The 10,046-nt window shown below is 43.4% G+C and overlaps 1 protein-coding gene across 2 annotated transcripts in view; it reads right to left on the reverse strand.

The window, feature by feature from the left end:
• Positions 1 to 9,043, reverse strand: part of LOC112228860 (neuronal migration protein doublecortin) — a 70,152-nt gene extending 61,109 nt beyond the window's left edge. For both annotated transcript variants that reach the window (XM_042309256.1, XM_042309255.1), the window contains exon 1: positions 8,910 to 9,043. The gene's annotated coding sequence lies outside the window, so the exon portion shown is untranslated. The remainder of the gene's footprint in view (positions 1 to 8,909) is intronic.
• Between the last annotated feature and the right edge of the window lie 1,003 nt (positions 9,044 to 10,046).

Below are 10,046 nucleotides of genomic sequence, written 5' to 3' on the forward strand. Positions count from 1 at the left end.
GTGTTTCACCTCATGTGTCTTCTTAAAGACAGTAAGGCAGAAATATACCCGGGAGCATCCCGGATTGGTGGATCATCCCAGTCTGAGATATGAGCAGGCAGCCTGGGGAGGATATGTAGCTACTGTAGCATTCTCATCAACCACCTCCGCACCGTCAGCTAAGGGTTCTTGGACAAGAGAGGCTAGAGCTGAGCTGAACGTTTGGAGCGTTAGTCACTGATGTAAAGTAGATGGTGTCCCAGTCTTCTCTGTGGTGCTGAGCACCATGTGCGAGGGCGTATTCGCACTTTTCAACGGTTACTCATCCTCTACACCACAGGGTAAAGGTACAGGCGTCACACACCCACAAGTTGCGTGATCCAATGTGCAACTGAAGCCGGTCTAAAAATAACTGCAAGAGAGAACAGTACTAAGGGAGGTTTTTGTTTTTGGTTATCGGTAGATAGGATAACTAGTGTAAAGGCATGAGCAGGTCTCTTTCAGGGTCTCGCCTCTCTGTTACAATCTGCAGTGCATATAAAGCATTCGGTTAGACGCTGCGAGGGGTAGAGAGCACAGCAAGCAGTGCCAGAACTCTTCACTAACATCTGCTCTTTTTAAACGCAAACAGACCTTTTTATTCCCTCGGCAAAAAGACAGAAGAAAAGAATGCATGATGGGAGGAGCTAGCTGGCTGGCTGGCTGGCTGGCTGGCTGGCTGGCTGGCTGACTGGCTGGCTGACTGGCTGGCTGGTTGGCTAGCCAGAGAAGTGTCTGCTGCTACCCAGTTTGGACTGGAACTTTGCAATAGGCAGTTTGAATAATGAGGAGATCAGCCACTGAATGGGCAGAGAGCACCCATTACTGTGCCACTCTGAATGGGCAGAGACCACCCATTACTGTGCCACTCTGAATGGGCAGAGAGCACCCATTACTGTGCCACTCTGAATGGGCAGAGAGCACCCATTACTGTGCCACTCTGAATGGGCAGAGACCACCCATTACTGTGCCACTCTGAATGGGCAGAGAGCACCCATTACTGTGCCACTCTGAATGGGCAGAGAGCACCCATTACTGTGCCACTCTGAATGGGCAGAGACCACCCATTACTGTGCCACTCTGAATGGGCAGAGAGCACCCATTACTGTGCCACTCTGAATGGGCAGAGAGCACCCATTACTGTGCCACTCTGAATGGGCAGAGAGCACCCATTACTGTGCCACTCTGAATGGGCAGAGACCACCCATTACTGTGCCACTCTGAATGGGCAGAGAGCACCCATTACTGTGCCACTCTGAATGGGCAGAGACCACCCATTACTGTGCCACTCTGAATGGGCAGAGACCACCCATTACCGTGCCACTCTGAATGGGCAGAGACCACCCATTACTGTGCCACTCTGAATGGGCACTCAGCAGCCACCCTCTCTGCCATGTTCACATCTCACCCCAGTCATGAGTCTCTCTGCCGTGGGAGGAAAGAAGGCATCGGGAAGGTCATCGGTGCCACGCCCTACCCTGGATCATGCTGGGAGTCCTGCCCTGGTCAGACTGGCAGTTTGTCTATTCGCTCCAATACAACCTTTCTATGGCGGGCATTCATGAGTGGAACGAGCGTTTCGGTGAAAACTAGCCGACTGCAGAGCAGACAAAGAAACACGTCAGAGTCGTTCTACTCCAGCGGGGCAGGTTGCGTCGAAACAGCGACGCACAAAACCCCCTTTCTAATGAATCTCATTAGCCATCTCTGTGTGATACAATCAAAATGAATAGAATTCCTCTGTACGAGATGGAAAATGTGTGGTTATGACGACCACACAGTAGAGCTTGATGGTAGCTGCTGCATGACAGAACAAAGACTCACTGCAATACTATAGCGGTATACACGTGGTCTGGCACAGCCACAAACACAAACGCAGACACAGACAAAAAATACTAACACAGACATACACACAGACACAAACGCAGACACAAATGCAGACACAGACAAAAAATACTAACAAAGACATACACACAGACACAAACGCAGACACAGACAAAAAATACTAACACAGACATACACACAGACACAAACGCAGACACAAACGCAGATACAGACAAAAAATACTAACACAGACATACACACAGACACAAACGCAGACACAAACGCAGACACACTCAAAAAATACAAACACAGATATACACACAGACACAAACGCAGACACAAACGCAGACACAGACAACAACAAAAAACACAGATACACACACAGACACAAATGCAGACACAGACAAAAAATACAAAACACAGATACACACACACACAGACACAAACGCAGACAAAAAATACAAAACACAGATACACACACAGACACAAATGCAGACACAGACAAAAAATACAAAACACAGATACACACACAGACACAAACGCAAGAACAGACAAAAAATACAAAACACAGATACACACACAGACACAAATGCAGACACAGACGAAAAAATACAAACACAGATACACACACAGACACAAACGCAGACACAGCAGCCATACTGTACTGTACATGACCTGTGAATGAGGTTAGCTGCAGCGGGATGAACCTCATCCACACCTGCCTAGAATGTGCTGATACCCAAGTCTGGGCTGTCTGGCTGTATTTGTATCAGGCTTCCATCTTCTCTGTAAAGACACGCAGCAGATAACAGGAAGTAGTGGCTTTGTTTTTAACAATGCAAGTTACCAGGTATGAGATTTCTTTCTATTTCAACATCTTCTATCAAAATACAGTAACTATCAGGTAAAACAGAATCCCCACTCTAGGGACAATATGGGTGTCCTGGGATACACTGTGTCACCCAATAGGCTATAGTGCTCTGTCTAGCTCCAGGCCTTGTCCTACACAACGCTATGATGCAATTTCCTACATCTTTCAACCTTCGTCAATAGCCCCTCACACTCAGTTGCCCAAAATGGCCTCTTCTAAACAATGCTGATCAATAACCACTTGTCAACAATCCTATCCGCTTTCAGGCCCCTCGTTCACAAACAAAGCATTTGTCAATATCGCCCCCCAGTCTGAGTCACAGGATACGGGCCAGTAGGGTGTTGTGTTGAAGTGGGCAGGAGGTGTGGCAGCTACAGGAGGCAGGAGCAGGTGATGTATGATAAACAGCAGTCATCTTTGACAGCCTGACCTCCTCCCCACAGCCCACTGAGCCCCGTCCTCTGGAGCCCCCACCGAGACCACATCCCCTTCCTGGAGTGGACACAACAGAACAGATGCCAGAGGGAACAAGAAACATAACAGCACCCTCTCCACCCCCCCACCCACCCACACACCCCCCATCTACTAACACCACATCCCCCTGCCTGATGACATCCCAGGAGAAGCCCTTTTCATGTGACCTTAACTCATCCCATCTAAAAAATATATATTGTTCCTGTTGTGAGGCCCCTGGGGCACTTCTATATCCTGTCGAGAATGAGATTTGTCTGCTAAATTCTTAATGCAGTATTAGTATAAGAACGAGGCTGGAGGTGCTGCTCTCTGGAGAAATGTAGCAGAGGCAGGCCTGTGTTTAAGAATAGGGTTAGAGGAGCAGAATCACAACTGATTCACTGGTGACTAACTGACACCCTTCCAGAGCTTCTGCGGTGGCCTGCTTCACTCAGGGTACAACGAACTCCACAGACGGATTCTTCAGACTATTGTCTGTGAACACTGATTGATATGTAGACGATCGACGATTCGGTAATTCGCTGATACAGACTGAGTCTTGGATGAAACGCGCAACGGTGTCCCATTCTAACGTAGCACCTATAGTGCACCTCAGTGCACCATGTGGTGGAATCAACTTTTAAACAGCACACACACCCTGTGTCCTAGTTATATTTAGCTGGACAATTATTGGATTTCTCTGGGTTAGATCTGGGGTTGTCGGTTTGATTATTGGTGGGACTGAAATCCCCTATCTAAAAATTTAAAAAAACAGCCACCTGACAGTAGCAAAGTGGCTGCCCCTATTCACCATGCCCCTACCCAACCCAGTTTCCAGTATGTACTAAAACACAGACCCACACCTGGGGAGGGAGATGATGTTAGTGCATATCTGACCACTGATCAACCCAGGAGTTGGCACACGTTGTTATGTCAACACATTCAGTCCACCTTGGTCATCATTGTGTAGACTAGAAGCTGCTCCCTGTGACTTCTAAAGCTCGGATCTGTGCCAGGGGGACGGACGGATGGACGGACAGACAGAGTCCAGGCCTTGAAGCAGATTTACCAATTAAAGCCTGGCCACTTCCTGCCAAATCCACATCTAGTGGCTGTGACCAGTGACCACATCTCGATAAGCTCAGACAAAGACAAAGACATGCAGGCAGCCTAACCCCTCAACATCTCTATCACCCAACTCTCTCCACATACAATGCCCACACATGGGTCAGCTGCTGGGTAATGGCAACCTCATTTAGACTCCATGGTTTAACAGGGGCATGTTAACCCGTTTCTGCGTAAACAGTGATTGTGTGAGACTGCCAACGCCCCAATGGCAAAGGCCATGAAACTCACTGCTTTTAATGGTGAAATACTGATTGTGATTTATATGTCCTCCTCCCCTAATCCCTCAATAGCCCTGAAACACATATGTGCCCTTCATGGAGATAAACAGAGGACCACATTGTCCCCACCCAGGGATGTAGCTGGGACCACCCCTCCCCCGCCCACCCTCGACCTGCAGAGCACGGAGTCTGACTGGGGTTTTATGACAGCCAGGCCTTGGGATGCATGGGATGGGGATTGGGGTGGGACCGAGGGAGGGACCAGAGTAGGATAGGTTAAGGGCAGTGGTACTCCTCCTGACAGACAAGAGGTAAATCACTGACCCTCTCCTCATGACATCACTGGAGACAGCCCATCGTCTCACAGAGACACCCCCATTACTTTCACTACTATTACTACTGTAGTACTACTATATCACTACTATTACTACTGTAGTACTACTCTATCACCACTACAACTGCTGTAATAATAATCTATCACTACTACTACTGATGTAGTACTACTCTATCACTACTACTAGTGATGAAGTACTACTCTATCACTACTACTACTGTAGTACTACTCTATCACTACTACTACTACTACTGTAGCACTACTCTATCACTACTACTACTGATATAGTACTACTCTATCACTACTACTACTGATGTAGTAATACTATATCACTACTACTACTGCTGTAGAACTATATCACTACTGCTACTGCTACTATAGTACTACTCTATCACTATTTCTACTGTAGTACTATTATATCACTACTACTACTGTAGTACTACTCTATCACTACTACTACTGATGTAGTACAACTCAATCACACCTACTAGTGATGTAGTACTACTAGTGATGTAGTACTACTCTATCACTACTACTACTACTATAGTACTACTCTATCACTACTACTACTGCTGTGATAATACTATATCACTACTACTACTACTGTACTACTGCTGATATAGTCCTACTCTATCACTACTACTACTACTGTAGTACTACTACTCTATCACTACTTCTACTACTGTAGTGCTACTCTATCACTACTAATACCGTAGTAATAGTATATCACTACTACTACTGCTGTAGTAATACTATATCACTACTACTACTGCTGTAGTACTACTATATCACTACTACTACTACTACTTTAGTATTACTCTATCACTACTACTACTGATGTAGTACTACTCTATCACTACTACTACTACTATAGTACTACTCTATCACTACTACTACTGTAGTACTATTATATCACTACTACTACTGCTGTATTACTACTCTATCACTACTACTACTGATGTAGTACAACTCAATCACACCTACTAGTGATGTAGTACTACTCTATCACTACTACTGTAGTACTACTCTATCACTACTACTACTACTATAGTAGTACTCTATCACTACTACTACTACTGTATTACTACTCTATCACTACTACTACTGATATAGTACTACTCTATCACTACTACTACTACTACTGTAGTACTACTACTCTATCACTACTTCTACTACTGTAGTACTACTCTATCACTACTACTACCGTAGTAATACTATATCACTACTACTACTGCTGTAGTAATACTATATCACTACTACTACTGCTGTAGTACTATATCACTACTACTACTGCTGAAGTACTACTATATCACAACTACTACTACTACTTTGGTACTACTCTATCACTACTACTACTGATGTAGTACTACTCTATCACTACTACTACTGATGTAGTACTACTCTATCACTACCACTACTACAGTAGTACTATTCTATTACTACTACTACTGTAGTACTACTCTATCACTACTACTACTACTGCTGTAGTACTACTCTATCACTACTACTACTACTATAGCACTACTCTATCACTCCTACTACTGCTGTATAACTACTCTATCACTACCACTACTACTGTAGTACTACTCTATCACTACTACTACTGTAGTACTACTCTATCACTACTACTACAACTGTAGTACTACTCTATCACTACTACTGCTGCTGTAGTACTACTATATCACTACTACTACTGATGTAGTACTACTCTATCACTACCACTACTACTGTAGTACTATTCTATTACTACTACTACTGTAATACTACTCTATCACTACTACTACTACTGCTGTAGTACTACTCTATCACTACTACTACTACTACTATAGTACTACTCTATCACTACTACTACTGCTGTATAACTACTCTATCACTACCACTACTACTGTAGTACTACTCAATCACTACTACAACTGTAGTACTACTCTATCACTACTACTGCTGCTGTAGTACTACTATATCACTACTACTACTACTGTAGTACTACTCTATCACTACTACTACTACTACTGTAGTACTACTCTATCACTACTACTACTGCTGTAATAATAGTATATCACTACTACTACTACTGTATTACTCCTCTATCACTACTACTGATATAGTACTACTCTATCACTACTACTACTGTAGTACTACTACTCTATCACTACTTCTACTACTGTAGTACTACTCTATCACTACTACTACCGTAGTAATACTATATCACTACTACTACTGCTGTAGTAATACTATATCACTACTACTACTGCTGTAGAACTATATCACTACTGCTACTGCTACTATAGTACTACTCTATCACTACTACTACTGTAGTACTATTATATCACTACTACTACTGCTGTAGTAATACTCTATCAATACTACTACTGATGTAGTACAACTCAATCACACCTACTCTATCACTACTACTACTACTATAGTACTACTCTATCACTACTACTACTGCTGTAGTAATACTATATCACTACTACTACTGCTGTAGTAATACTCTATCACTACTACTACTGATGTAGTACAACTCAATCACACCTACTCTATCACTACTACTACTACTATAGTACTACTCTATCACTACTACTACTGCTGTAGTAATACTATATCACTACTACTACTGCTGTTGTACTACTCTATCACTACTACTACTGTAGTAATACTATATCACTACTACTACTGCTGTAGTAATACTGTATCACTACTACTAGTGCTGTAGTACTACTCTATCACTACTACTACTGTAGTAATACTATATCACTACTACTACTGCTGTAGTAATACTGTATCACTACTACTACTGCTGTTGTACTATATCACTACTACTACTGCTGAATTACTACTATATCACTACTATTACTGCTGTAGTAATTACTATATCACTACTACTACTGCTGAAGTACTACTATATCACTACTACTACTGCTGTAGTAATACTATATCACTACTACTACTGCTGTAGTACTATATCACTACTACTAATGCTGAAGTACTACTATATCACTACTACTGCTGTAGTAATACTGTATCACTACTACTAGTGCTGTAGTACTACTCTATCACTACTACTACTGTAGTAATACTCTATCACTACTACTACTGTAGTAATACTATATCACTACTACTTCTGCTGTAGTACTACTATATAATTACTACTACTGCTGTAGTAATACTATATCACTACTACTACTACAGTAGTGCTACACTACACTACTATTAGTAATACTGCATTCAAACATGAGCACACTAATATAATGTATCAATACTAGTGTTATTACTAGACTAATGACTCGCCCCAGTGCATTCCCACCACCAGAGCAGAAATTACAGGAGTGGCCCCGAACTATTGAAATATTTAAATTGCCATCCCCATAATGTCCAGACCCCTACTCATAGGGCAACCCCAACAGTTAATGTCATTCAAACCCTAAATATATATTTTTTTATTCATGTGTCAAATAATACATGCTCTCACCAGGCGTACCTAACACAGGGCAGTGCGCACACTGAAGCAGATAGACAGCAAGGCTGTTATATTGTGTGATAGTGACATGTCTAACTGCACCACAGAGATGTGAGCCTGAGTCTGTGCCACCACCATTCCCACCACTACAGCCGCCCACAGAAAAAAAAACCCTGATCATTCTACCTGCCCGCCAGCGTTCTGTATCCCCATCACAGCTGATCTGTGTAACACTAAGCCAGTCTTAGCTGGTTTTAAGTCATATTCAAACAAAGAAAAAAGTTTCTCTGTACTCCCTCTCTCATTTGTGTAACAAGAAAACCCATCAGTAGTGCCCATGATCTTAGAATAGTGCAGTGGTCGCAGTACCCTGCATACAGATGAGCTGTGTTAGTTGTGTACTAACGGGTACGCGCACACCTACAACCACCTGCTCAGCTAACTGCCTAAATAGCTTTACAATTCGAACAATCCTCAGAAGTGTTCAATAATCAAAACAACAGATCAACACACCGTCAGTAACAGAAGTGAAATACCAAAATAATATTTTTTGGCCATTTAACTATGTTTAACCCAAATATATAGTATCCCACTAACGGTACTCACCCGCGCTGGAGTGTATGGAGTGAAGTGGGTGGGTGTGGATGCTGCAGGAAAGCGGCACGAGCTCTTTTTGCCTTTGTCTGCCTCGCTCTAGTCCATGAGCTGTGCATACCTGACCGGCTGCACTGCTGGGTCCTAAAGCCGACCGAGGCTGAATCCGCCCTAGCAAGGCAATGGCACAGACCGGTATGTTAGGGTATTTCTCACAAAGGGATGACGTAAACCTTTTCAAAGCTGCAAAATGTTTACTTTCGGACTATTACTGTGTCATGATTAATACTTGTTCTAATTCAGATATCCATGTAGGCTATAATGCTGCCTAATGAAATCATAAATACTCATCTGAAGAAAGAAAAACTGCATTTAATCCCTGTGTTTTGAGAAAATCATGCCTCCATTTCATTCCTCTATTTTACCACTTCTATTGTAAGGTAATGTAGTGCTGATAATCCCTAACAACAGATTGAACTGGGTGGGTGTTGCGCCTCTCTTCACACCATACATGTTACAGCATATTTCCAGAGGCAGAAACAGCAGGATAATAAATTGATACATTTGCAGTTGAGTGTGTGTGTGTGTGTGTGTGTGTGTGTGTGTGTGTGTGTGTGTGTGTGTGTGTGTGTGTGTGTGTGTGTGCGCGTGCGTGCGTGTGCGTGCGTGTGCGTGCGTGCGTGTGCACGTGTGTATGTGTGTGTGTGTGTGTGTGTGTGTGTGTGTGTGTGTGTGTGTGTGTGTGCACGTGCGTGCGTGAGCTGGCTTCAGAAGGTAAAAGCCCATTATGTACACCACTGCCAGAGATAGAGGAGAGAGGATAGCTCTAAGAGCTGATGTCCTTCCAGATAAGAGGCTATGACATGACAAAGCAGGACTGCAGTCACCCACCCTCTGTATATGGGATGTATCTGCCGTGTGTATCAGGTGGAAGTGGAGGTGTCTATGAGCACCTGTGTTTGCGGCTGTGTGTTTGTATTAACTCGTCATGCAATCCAGTCTTGTGCGTAGTGAACTGAGACAAAGTCATCAGAGTGCATCTCTTTGAGACTAATCAGTAATGACGTTGTGATTCTGGGCCCCTATGGGGAGTATGGATAAAAAGCCTTAAACACCTCAATACATCTGTCCAATCTGCTTTCCTTCTGT

This window comes from Oncorhynchus tshawytscha, linkage group LG30 (assembly GCF_018296145.1).
Source record: "Oncorhynchus tshawytscha isolate Ot180627B linkage group LG30, Otsh_v2.0, whole genome shotgun sequence".
Taxonomy (NCBI): Eukaryota; Metazoa; Chordata; class Actinopteri; order Salmoniformes; family Salmonidae; genus Oncorhynchus; species Oncorhynchus tshawytscha.